Genomic DNA, 12787 nt, shown 5'->3' with positions numbered 1-12787 from the left:
CTTGTGCTGAGCGTGACTGGCCAGTTAGTTGACTACTCCAAGTGCCCAGTGGTCAGCTTGCCTCCCAAGGTGCCACAGGACTCAGGACATTCCAACCAGTGGCCACATGATGGCTGTGCCGGGATTGAACTTCCCTTCCAATGAATGAGTGGGACAGTGACCCCTACTGTCTGACTGTCTGTGATTTCCATAGCAATGTGATCAGGGTGAGCTCAGGCTGCCTAAGAAGGGGCACTGGATGCACCTGCACAGAGTGGGCACCTTCCTGCTCACATCCTTCCTCACCAGGACTCAGTTTCTACAAAACCTCATGCCTCCCTAGGACATGCAGGGCGGGGGACAGTCCCTCTCCAAATTCTGGAGGAAAAAGCCATTATTTGCATGTTTCAAGCTCATAGTTTTACAGTTCTGTCTACTTTGAGAATTCTTCCTCATCCATTCCCTCCATCTGTAGGGAAAGCACTCTAATAAATTGGACTTTGGTTCTATGTTTGCGGGTCAGGAGTTGTGGTCATGGGTCAGGAATTGTGGTACTTCGGTACCACGTTTGGCCAGGATTGGGACTCATAGTATACCCGTGTCTCAGGTGATCGTGGGAAGAGTGCTAAAACGGATGGGCCCAGTTGGACCCACAGTTGGTATTGAGAAGCAGATGCTCTCTAATTGCAAGGAGAGGGGAGGAAGTGCTGTTATCGGAGGACAGGAATGTGGGCAGCCCCAAAACAATGCAGATCCAGACAGGTCCTCTAAGAGGGAGCTGCCTGTCCACAGCATTTCCGTTTCCCATCTTGGAGGACTCTATGGATAAGTCCCTCAAATTGCCAACTGCTAACGCGAACTCTTCCACTCACAGGGTGACAGATGGAAGAAAAGGCAACATGCTAATCAGCGCATGGCCTTGGTGACAGGTCACCCTGGGATGATCAAATACACAACACAGCCTGGCTCTGGGTTCTGACCATTCCGATCCAGACATGTGTATTGTTACAGGTACAAGGGTGTGGTTTCTAGCACCTGTTTTGTTTCAAAACAGGATCATTCCCTCCACATTATTATTTCTATTTATAAAAACAAATTGTAGGAGAAAAGGGATCTGCCCCGTCCTATATAGTTGACGGTGTGGACACACAAAGTGAACATTTGAGAATAAAAAGTTCCTTCTATTTTTTATTGTGAGCTGGGTAATGTGCTGATGTAAGAAAATCTGGAGGAAGCACATCTCATATGTGCCCGTGAAAATTCAATCATCATGCTGATGAACTACAGAAGGATCTGCTACTGCCTTCTGCATTAGGAAAGACATGCCTATGTCTCTCTGGTGTTACTGAGTCACCACACATTTGTAGGTGTGCTACTTTAACAATTTCTTAAGATTGAATAAAAAACACACGGTGGAAATTCAGTTCAACAAATTGAGTGTCCCTCACTAAGAAACACTGTGAAACTATAGAAATGGTTCTCTTATCACCCATGTATATTACCTTTTTTCTGCATGCTACGAAGTCTATGTACTTAGTTATGTCTCAGTCTCTGTGACTTCATTGAGCAATGTCACCTGGATGCAGAGGGTGGGATGATAGATAATGGAGACTCCGAAGGGTGAGGGGGCAGGAGGGAAGGGATGTTGGGAAATTGCTTAATAAAGTCAATGTTCATTACTCTGGTGATGGATACCCTAAATGCCCCAACTTGACCACTGCACAATCTATGATTGTAACAAAATTGCACATGTATCCCATAAATTTGTACAAATAAAAAAGAATAAATAACATTTTATTTATAATAAATAAAATACTATTTATTCATAATTTTTTTATTTGTAATAAGTAAAATATTTTATTTATAATAAACAACATATTTTATTTATATTTATTATTTATGAATTCTCATTTATTTATTTGTATAAATAACTAAATGGCACTCACACAAGGTCCATCTTGGGAGGATGATGGGCCCTGGCTCCAGGAAGGTTTCCTCTGAGTCCTGCATTCCCCTCTTGGACCCAAAGGGAGTGGATCCCAGTCTGGAGAAGTATAAGCTGGTGGACAACCCTGGAGTTCTGTGACCAGCAGAACCCTCCACAGGGTACTGGGAGGCCATAGAGATGAGGTTTCCTCTCTCTGTGCCCAGAGAGAAGCAGGGTTGCTAGGGTCAGAGCCTGGCCTGGACTTGTGCCTAGGGTTTGCCTTGCTTTCAGTGGCCCTGGGCCCCCGAGTTAGAATTGCAGGTTTCTGCTTGGGTGACTCTCCAGGGATGTGACTCAAAGGAGGGACAACAGTGCCTCCAAAGAGACAATTGTTCCTGGTCCCTGGGTCACCATGGAGTCCTCTGGTTAGGGGAGCCCCAACTGTTCAGGCCAAAGCTTCCCCCATAGGGTATGTGGTGCTCGGGCCTCTCTCCTTCTGGCTGTGCTGCTGAGTGACACAAAGTTGGAACTCAGATCTGGGGTCGCCTGTCTGTTCCCAGAGCCCATGAGTGCCGCTGAAATGACTAACCTCAAGGAGCTGGGCTTGTGCTGCCCAATGTGGAGGACAGCTGCTCAGTGTGGGGCCAAACACTGTTCCCAGTGCTGGGGGTGTAGGAGGCAGCTGCAGAGCCAGAGGCTGTGGGTGAACCAGGGGGATGAAGGAGGGACAACAAAGAACATCTGGGTGCTAGTGGGGGTGACCAAGATGGAATTTGTAGATGATGAACCTCCAAAGCTGGTGTGTTTGGGGCTGCCCTGGCAGGTGGGCCCTGGAGCAGAGGTTGGGGCTGGAGCTAGGCTACCAGATCTCCAAACTGGAAAGAGCAGTCAGAGGTGGGGGCTGCATGCTGCTGTCCATCAAGGACTCCCACTATGGGCTGAGTGGTGGCTGAAAGGTTACTGGGAAGTTTTATAGTTGGGGTGGAGCTGCAAGACCTCAGTGCAGGAGGCTCGTGGTATTCCTGGTGGAGGCCTTGCTGCCACTGGGGTACGTCTGAAGGGCCTGGGCAGATGGGAAGAAGCTCACACTGGGGCCAACATAAGGCCTTGCAAGGAAAGGCTGGGAAGGGGGAGTGGTGTCCATGGGGGTGACCTCAAAGTCAGGTGCTGGCAGTCAACGTGTATTGCTCAGTGAGATAAGTCAGTCTGAAAAAGCTGCCTTCTCCCTGACTCTGAGTGCATAATATTCTGAGAAAGAAAACTATACAGACAGTAAATTGGACAGTTTAGTCTTAAAAAGGGGACACTGATCCAACTAGAATCGTGATGATTGAATGAACTCCACTGACTTTCCACAGTACCTTCCATTGATTGCTTATCTGGATGAACTTGGTTGTGTGGCTGGTTGTGGATTTTTCTGACCCACTGCGTTGGTCCAGCAATAGAATAGACTGTGCTGACATTTCAGGTACTACTTTCTGATCCTGTACAGAACATGCTGCAAAATGTATTACAAGAAAGACAACTATTGATATCTTGCTGCCAGAATTCCATAGACAGATTCTTAGTAATTTAGTCGGAGTTCAAACTTTGAAACCCCTGTTCAAGCAACTCCATAGGAAGCCACCTGAATCTCAGTTGGGCTCTAGGAAGAGCTTGCAGTTTGGGTTGCACTGAAAACCCAACAGACTGATTGGGTGGACAAAAATCTGCTTTTATATGAGGCAATAGAGAGAGGCAGCATATCCCAGTGAGCGAGAGCACAGCGCCTGGAGCCTCACTGACTGGGTTCAAAGCCCACTGAGGAGCTCTGGGTACCTGGCCATGTTGTATAGACCTCTCTATGCCTCAGTGCCTGGTTCTGAGAGGTTCAAAAGTTAATATGGTCTCTGTTATGCTTGAAGCCACAAAATGATTGAATTCAGGTGAAGTCTTAAGTAGACTAGCTCCCTCCAAGTGTGCTAAAGTATTCACTTGTTCCAAAGAACAAGCCGGACTCTTGGTAGTGGTTGAATGCAGACAAGGAGCTTGCATGGCTTCAGGGAAGTGAAAGATAGAGACTCACTTCATTCTTTACATGGGGTGATCCTTTCCCTCTCATGGAACATATCTGGGCCAGGTGCACGCGGTTCATACCTATAACATTTTGGAAGATGTGGTTGATCCCAGAGGACCTCAAATCCTAACACAGCCTCCTTCCTTCAGGTTTCCATACCTGACACAAAATATGACAGTTTCCTCCAAACCAAGCCTCTGTAAAGGACAAGTTCAATGGTGTGCCCTCCTCCCCCAGCATCTTTGCACTGTTGGGGGCCTCGTGGTGAGCCATCCTGGCCAGTTGACTACTCCAAGTGCCCAGGGGTCAGCTTGGCTCCCAAGCTGCCTCAGGACTCAGGATATTCAAACCAACTGCCGCACGATGACTGTGCTGGAATGAACTTCCCTTCCACTGACCGGGCCTGGATGAGCAGGAATGGGAATTAACTGTGGATGTGGCATTTGGGCAGGTGCTTCAGTGGGAGAATCAGTGAAGACAGTGACCCCCACTGTCTCACTGACCATAATGCTGATAGCAATGAGATCAGGGTGAACTCAGGCCTGCCGAAGAAGGGGCACTGGCTGCACCTGCACAGAGTGGACAACTTCCTGCTCACATCCTCCCTCGCCAAGACTCAGTTTCCACAGACTCCTCATCCCTCCCTAGGCCCTGCAGGGGTTGGAGAGAGTCCCTCTCAGAGAAACCTGTCTGTCCACAGCATTTCAGATTTCACATCCTCAAGGACTCAAATTCCCAACTGCTAACGCAACCTCTTCCACTCACAGGATGACAGCTGAAATGGAAGGGAAGATGCTAATCGGCGCATGGCTGTGGGGACAGGTCATCACGAAATTTTCAAGTGAACAACAGCCTCACTCTGGGTTCCCATCGCTCCCATCCAGACGTGTATTTTTCATGTACATGGGTGTGATTTCTGAGCACCCGTCTTGCTTCAGAAACAGAGGTGCTCTCTCCACATTATTATATTGTGTTTGTAAAAACGAGTTACAGGAGAAAAGGGACGTGCCCCATCATATAGAGTTGATAGTGTGGACACACACACAGTAAACTTTTGACAAGAAAAAGTTCCTTCCATTCTTGATTGTTAGATGGGTAATGTGCTGATATTGTAACAAGGTTTTGGGAAGGCACATTTCACACGTGCTCGTGAAAATCCAATCATGCTTATGAACTACAGAAGGATCTAAACTCCCATCCCAGGTCACCCTGGGATGATCAAATACACAACACAGCCTGACTTTGAAACTAAGAAAAATAACCACCATCATATCCCTTACTTTCCAATCTTTATATGTAATTTTCCACCACTGGCTGCAACCTGCAGTTCACTGTTGTAAATAACGTTGGCAGTGTGCATCCTGGTGGGAATGTACACTGATGCCATCAGTTTGGAAAGAGACCTTTAGCTGTTTAGGAAGTTCAACATTAACTTTCCATTTCTCCTAGCAATTCCACCCCTGGAAATTCTCCCAGAAGAAATGACAACATATGTTCACAAAAGACAAAAAAAAAAAGTTCTCAGCAGAATTTTTCAAACAGTCAACAAACAGAAACATCTCAAGTGTCCATCAGCTGGTGAATGGATAAACAAAATGTGGCACATCTATGTGATGGAGTACTACTCAGCAATAAAAAGGAGAAAAGAACACACTGAGACCAGCTCTGTCATGGAGACCTTAACCCAGCGGCACTAGAGGAATTAAACACACACACACAGAAATATAGAGTGTGGAGTGGGAAATCAGTGGAGTCCCAGCCTTCAGAGCTGAGAGCCCCGAACAGAGATTTACCTACATATTTACTGACAGCAAGTCAGTGATAAGCATTATTTGTATAGATTATAGATTAACTAAAATTATTCCTTACAGGAAACAAAGGGATGGGCCAAAACAGAGGGATGGGCTCTGGCTAGTTATCTGCAGCAGGAACACGTCCTTAAGGCACAGATCGCTCATGCTATTGTAATCCTTGACCCAAAATATGATGTAGGTGACCCCAAACAAAGGCCCCTTGAAGGATCAGGGTGTTCAATCTGCGCCACTCCTGCCCCAGCACCTTCACACCATAAGCCACCTCAATGTGAGGTTTCCAGATGTTCCAGCGACCACCCTGAATGACTAGTGTCCTGCTTGACTCCCCACTGGCTCAGAGCTCAGGACTCCCAAGCCAGCCACACCCGTAGGACAGAGCCTCCCAAAGAATTAGCTTCACCTTAACTGACAAACTCTTACGAGCAGGGAAGGCGAGTTAACTGGGGAGGAGGGATGCTGGACTGGTACTCTGCTATCTCAATCAGTGAAGCCCACCAGCTCCCTGCTTCCCTTTCCCTTCATGGACTAAAGATCTGAGCAGCTGTCTGAGTATCCCCGACTCAGGCCTGGCTGGGAAGAGGCAGTGAATGCTCCAGCACATCGTGGGCACCTCCTTGCTCACGTTCTTCCTCACCAAGACTCAGGAGGTGCTGCCAAACATCACCAAAGACTTCAGAGTTTTACTGACGCAAAGGCAGGAAAGACATGGTTTTCCGGGAAAGATCATTTTTAAAAAACCACAGCAAGAAAAGATGATGACAAACACTGCACACTCAAAGCCCAGAGGCACCAAACCTCCCCCTATTGACTCAGTAACGATGACAAGGACAAAGCAGCCTTCTATACAGGTTTGCTTTCACTTTCTAATTTCATCCCCCACTTCCTCAGTCTCTAAAGCAGCAGGCCAACCCCAAGCGCTACAGGCACCCTCCTCCATTGGGTCCCTCCTGGGCTGTTTTAAACCTGGAGTGTCTTCTTCATCACTGCTTAAATCATGTCTTCTGTTGACAACGGAGTCTCTAGAGACAAAAGTAGGAAGACAATTATTCCAGAGGAAGGTTCATCCTTCCTCAGGTGCATCTGCTGGCACAGCTGCCGGGTCACCAGGAGAATAGACCCTTCCTTCACCTCAGCTTGGAGCATAGTGATGACTTGTGACTCTCTTTCCCAATAGAACTTCAAGTTTCTGAAGACGGGGCATGTGCTTGAGCATTTGTACTCATGGTTTTGTTTGAGGGATGATAGCCGGAACACAATACCTCTAGGCATGGAAAGGTTGTCACTTGTTGCAACAAACAGGCTTTCAACTCATGGAAATGCATTCCCTTGTTCACTTTCCCTCTGGCAGTGGCCATGGCTGGACTCTTATAAGAAGCAAGCAGCTGTCCCGTCTGTGCAGCTTACCTAGAAAAACCAGTGTCCCTGGAGTGTGGATGCACCGTCTGCCTCAAGTGCATCAATTCACTGCAGATGGACCCCCATGGGCAGGATCTATTTTGCTATTGCTGTTCCATGGTGTCTCAGAAGAACAAAATCAGGCCCAGTCGGCAACTGGGGAGGTTATTTCCTCACATGAAGGAACTGGAGATCAAACTGAAGAAGATTCTACAGATAAACGCAAGGATGCAGAAGTTCCACGGTAAGGAATCTGTGTACCCTGTCCCCTTCCTTCGACCAGACCAGAAAAATCACTGTGCAATTGGCTTCCCATTCCATATGGTGATTAGCTGCTGTCTGGCACCTAAAATTGACATGTTCCTCCAGCATCAGTGATTCTCAACCCTGATAATGTATAGAATCACGTGGTGATCCTCAAGAAAAATTACGATGTCCAGGTCGTGGCCCAGACAAGGGATTTCTCAAAACTTACTGTGCTCCAATTACCTGGGATCTTGTTAGAATGCAGATTCTGAACTGGGAGATCTCAGGATTGGTATCCCTTTGTTGGGAACTTTGCTGAGTAGCAAAAACATAGAGCAACTGAATTTGAATTTCTTTCTAGCTGAGGTTCCCAGGACTCTGACATTAAGATTGCCCCGATAATTCTAACGTGCGGTGAATGTTGGCACCCATGGCAGTAAGCGACCTCACCCCAGGGTTGGGAAGAGTTTGGAATCGAGCACCTGTGGTGTTTGTTCCTGTGAGTGTGGGGTGAGTTGCAGACTCTGGTCTCCTCATCTGTGCCCCATGGGCTTCAACAGTGGCCCTGGCTCCACAAAATACTATCAGACTGCATCACTCTAGAGGGAAGGGACATTTAAATGAAGAGATTGTGGTCAGCCTGGGCAAAGAATTACACCTATAAATGGTAGTGGGCTGCTATGACGTCCTGACATTACTGGCTTCTGCACGGTATCTTCCCTGACACTCATGATCTCCACTCATCCACCTACCAACACCTGACTGTCTCTCTGCTGAAATATGGAGGACAGATTCACTCTGTCCACATCTTGTTTGGAGCCCCCTTCCTCCTTCCTTGTCCATTTCCACTCATTTCATTCACTAATTTACCATCAAACAACAATCAATACCCTGATGTCTTATAGTAATCTATAAAATCCACATTGGTGATCATATTCATTTTTTTCACTTGAAGGAAATATGTTCTATAGATTCTTTTTTCACAATGTTCTGGACAATTAATTTTCTTTTCTTTTTTTCTTTTTCTTTTTTTTTTTTTTTTGAGACAGAGTTTTGCTCTGTTGCCCAGGCTGGAGTGCAGTGGCACAATCTCGGCTCACTGCAACCTCTGCCTCCTGGGTTCAAGTGATTCTCCTGCCTCAGCCTCCCCAGTAGCTGGGATTACAGGCGTCCGCTGCCATGCCCAGCTAATTTTTGTATTTTTAGTAGAGACAGGGTTACACCAGGTTGGCCAGGCTGGTCTCGAACTACTGACCTCAGGTGATCCACCCACCTCAGCCTCGAAAAGTGCTGGGATTACAGGCGTGAACCACCGCACCTAGCAGGGTTTTCTTGTTTGTTTTTTGAGATGGAATCTTGCTCTCTCGCCTAGGCTGGAGGGCAGTGGCATGATCTTGGCTCACTGCAGCCTCCGCCTCCTGGGTTCAAATGATTCTCCTGCCTCAGCCTCCCAAGTAGCTGGGACTACAGGTCCCACTATCACACCCAGCTAATTTTTGTATTTTTAGTAGAGATAGAGTTTCACCATGTTGGCCAGGCTGGTCTTGAACTCCTGACCTCAAGCGACCTGTCTGTTTGGCCTCCCAAAGTGCTGGGATTACAGGCCTGAGTCACCACGCCTGGACTGACAATTTTCTCTAGGCCAGATTATACTGCTTCCCTTCCTTTCTTCCTCCACCATGAACATTTGTGGCCTCACTTGTCAACCACATACCCAATGCCTTAAATTATACACCTTTGTATTTGCCGCCCCTTTTCCCTACAATCAGTCAATGATGGCTAACAACTTTCAAATACCTTTCTCTTGGCTCTTAAATTTACCATTGTTTTGCTTAAGGCCTCACCTCCCATGTAGGACGGAAACCATTCTTCCATCTAGGCCCCCTTCCTCCCCTTGGCCTTAGATCCTCTTAATGTCCAGGACTGGTACCTCTGTCATCACACCGTCAGCTGCAGAGATAGCCCATCTACTGTCAGAACTGTGCACAATTAATTTGTTTACAAATGTGGAAAACAAAAGCCTGGAATTATGCTCTAGGGACTATTTAAATTGGAGCAATAAAATGTGGAAACAGAAATATTTCATTTAATATTGATCACTTGCATCGTCTTAATTATCATTCATTTGTTCATGCATCAAGGTGGTAGAAAGGGGGTCATGATGTCTGCCTTCACAGACCCTCCACTCTAAATGAAGAAAAGTCCAATGAAGCAAACACATGACCCAGAGTTAAATAAAAATTTCTACTGTGAATAAGAGTCAGGTATCACCGGCCAGGCACGGTGGCTCATGCCTGTAATCCCAGCACCCTGGGAGGCTGAGGCCAGTGGATCACCTGAGGTTGGGAGTTCGAGACTAGCCTGGCCGACATGGTGAAACTTGTTCTCTACTAAAAATACAAAAATTAGCCACATCTGTGGCGCACGCCTGTAATCCCAGCTACTCGGGGCTGAGGCGGGAGAATTGCTTGAACCCGGGAGGCAGAGGTTGCAGTGAGCCGAGATAATGCCATTGCACTCCAGCCTGGGCAACAGAGGGAAACTGTCTCAAAAAAAAAAAACAAAAAAAACAAAAACAGGTATTTCCGCAAAGCATACCTATGAGAATTTGAACTAGTCAGGGAAGTTGCCTCATAAAAAGTTTTGAGTTCAGGATAAGAAGCAGAATTAAAGAAACTAAAGTCAAGAGATATTTGGGACTTTGAAGTAGATGGGAGGAGACATGGGCTTGGCTTCTGTCCATTTGCTGAGCGACCTGTTTTTCTTTTCACAGTGGATGTGACCTTGGATGCCCACACGGCCAACAACTTCCCCCTTATTTCCGATGACTCAGGAGCATCCGATGTGGGCACATCGGACCAAATTGGCAAGACCTTGCTGAGAGATTCCATTCGTCCGTGTGTGTCCTGGGCTCCCCTCGCTTCACCTGTGGCCACTGCTACTGGGAGGTGGGTGTGGGAACAAGCACAGAATGCGACCTGGGAGTCTGCAGAGAATCCATCCACTGAAAAGGGAAGATCCAACTGACCACAGAGCGTGGATTCTGGACTGTGCCTCTGAGGGCTGAAGGCCGCCGCTCTGTCAGCATGGTGTCCCTGACTCTCCATAGACTGGATACAGGCATGCAGAATGTGTCCTTTTTTTGATGCTGAGGGTGGATCCCACGTCTATACGTTCAGGAAAGTCTCTGCTGAGGAGCCCCTGAGCCCTTTTTTGGCTCCTTCAATTACAACTAACGGTGATCAGGGTGTCCTGAGAATCTGTCCTGTGATGACCCCAGCCACTGTGATGCTTCAGTCCATCCTGAGGAGGCCAAATAAACCCTCGCCGCAAAGAAACATCATGATTATAATTAATGTAATTTGATTAGATTATACATTGAGCCCTGAGTATTAATTATTGTCACCATCCAACTCATTGAATCTTATGTTTTATGTCTTGTTTCCTATAGAAATGTCCTATATTCTGGGATCCATTTCCAAATGCTTTCCTTTTTATTTCTGTCAGTTCAAATTAATGTATTATGGAAGTTACGAGTTAAACATTTGAATATCACCTAATGGATTATGTGATTTTCTAAATAATAGGAGGGCAATAGATTTTATTTCTAGTAAAAACGTGTGTGTGCGTGTGTGTGTGTGTATTTGAAGAGAGAGCTGGGGAAATGCCTACGTCCTATCCAGAACTGAAAAGACAAGTTGTCACCATCATTGCTCAGTGTAGGTGACATTTTCTTGGATGTGCGTTCATCTACATTAACAATGAGAATCCCCCTCGGTAGGATGTACTGTTTTGTCTCAAGTGCCCTCCTGGTAATACCTGACCCTGATTGGCCGAGTCTTCCTCCTCCCTTTTCCCACATGGAGTCCTCAGTGCTGTGCTCATCCCCCTGCTGACACAGCCCTGGTCACTGAGGGGATGCATGCTGGGGGCCAGGCAGTCTTGCTCTTATCCCAAGTCAGTTCCCCACAGGAGGGATCTGCTGAACCTAGTGCTGGCTTTTTCAAGTGCTTCCTTTGCATATTCTAAATCAACTCAAAATGGATTAGAGACTTCAGTGTAAGACCTGAAATCATAAAACTACGAAAAGAAAACACAGGGGAAAAGCTTCCTGTCGTTGGTCTGGGCAATGCTGTTTTTGGATACGACATCAAAAGCACAGGCAGTGAAAACACAAATAGACAAGTGGCATTGTGTCCAACTAAAAAGCTTCTGCACAACAGAGGAAATGACACAATGAAGAAGAAGCCTACAGACTGGGAGAAGATATTTGCAAACCGTACATCTCATAAGGAGGCAATATCCAGAATATACACGGAACTCATGCAACACAGTAGCAAAAAACAAATCACCTGATTCAAAATGGGCAAAGGACCTGAACAGATATTTATCAAAAGAAGACATATAAATGCCCAATGGGTATATGAAAAAGTGCTCAACAGCACTAATCATCAGGGAAATGCAAATCAAAACCTCAATGAGACATCACCTCACAAGTGTTAGAATGGCTATTATCCAAAAGAGGAAAGATAACAAGTGTTATTGAGGATGTGGGGGAAAGGGAACGCTGTACACTGTTAGTAAAAATGTAAATTGGTACAGCCATTATGGAAAATAACACCCATCCACAGATGAATGGATGAGGGAAACGTGTCTACACAATGGAATATTATTCAGCTCCAAAAAAGAAGGAAATCCTGCCATTTCCCACAGCCTGGATGAACCTGCTATGCTAAGTGAGATAAACAAGCACAGAAAGACTAATACTGCATGATCTTGGCCTGGTGCAGTGGCTCACGCCTGTAATCCCAACACTTGGGGAGGCTGAGGCAGGTGGATCACCTGAGGTCAGGAGTTTGAGACCAGCATGGCCAACATGGTGAAATTCCATCTCTATTAAAAATAGAAAAATAGATTGTGGTGGTGCACGCCTGTAGTCCCAGCTACTTGGGAGGCTGAGGCAGAATCGCTTAAACCCAGGAGGCAGAGGTTGCAGTGAGCCAAGATGGCACCACTGCACTCCAGCCTGGGTGACAGAGCGAGACTCTATATCGATAAAAAAATAAATACTGCATGATCTCACTTATATGTGGAATCTAAAATAATCAAACTCATAGAAGCAGAGAGTAGAGTAGAATAGTGGTTGCCAGGGACTGAGGGTGGGAGAAAATGGGTTGTTGTTTAATGGGTATAAGTTTCAGTTATACAAGATGAGTAAGTTCTGGAGATGTAACGTACAGCGTGTAACAACACTCTATTGTGTACCTGAAATTTCTTAAGAAAGTAGATCTTAAGATCCTTAACCGGCCGGGCGCGGTGGCTCAAGCCTGTAATCCCAACACTTTGGGAGGCCAAGGCGGGCAGATCGTG

At 46.4% G+C, this 12787-nt stretch overlaps 2 non-coding genes and 1 pseudogene across 2 annotated transcripts; 1 reads left to right on the top strand and 2 right to left on the bottom strand.

The window, feature by feature from the left end:
* Positions 1-1171: 1171 nt before the first annotated feature.
* LOC116479817 (small nucleolar RNA U13) lies at positions 1172-1272 on the bottom strand. The gene has a single exon (XR_004251121.1). It is a non-coding gene; the product is annotated as a small nucleolar RNA U13 (small nucleolar RNA).
* A 3422-nt stretch (positions 1273-4694) lies between these two features.
* On the top strand, positions 4695-10972 carry LOC116477798 (ret finger protein-like 3; annotated as a pseudogene).
* Positions 5048-5148, bottom strand: LOC116479811 (small nucleolar RNA U13). Its single transcript, XR_004251115.1, has one exon. It is a non-coding gene; the product is annotated as a small nucleolar RNA U13 (small nucleolar RNA).
* Positions 10973-12787: the final 1815 nt, after the last annotated feature.

Source organism: Hylobates moloch, unplaced genomic scaffold, assembly GCF_009828535.3.
Source record: "Hylobates moloch isolate HMO894 unplaced genomic scaffold, HMol_V3 SCAFFOLD_12, whole genome shotgun sequence".
Classification (NCBI taxonomy): domain Eukaryota; kingdom Metazoa; phylum Chordata; class Mammalia; order Primates; family Hylobatidae; genus Hylobates; species Hylobates moloch.
The sequence above is the reverse complement of the archived record's forward strand: the minus strand, read 5'-3'. Positions and strand labels throughout refer to the sequence as shown.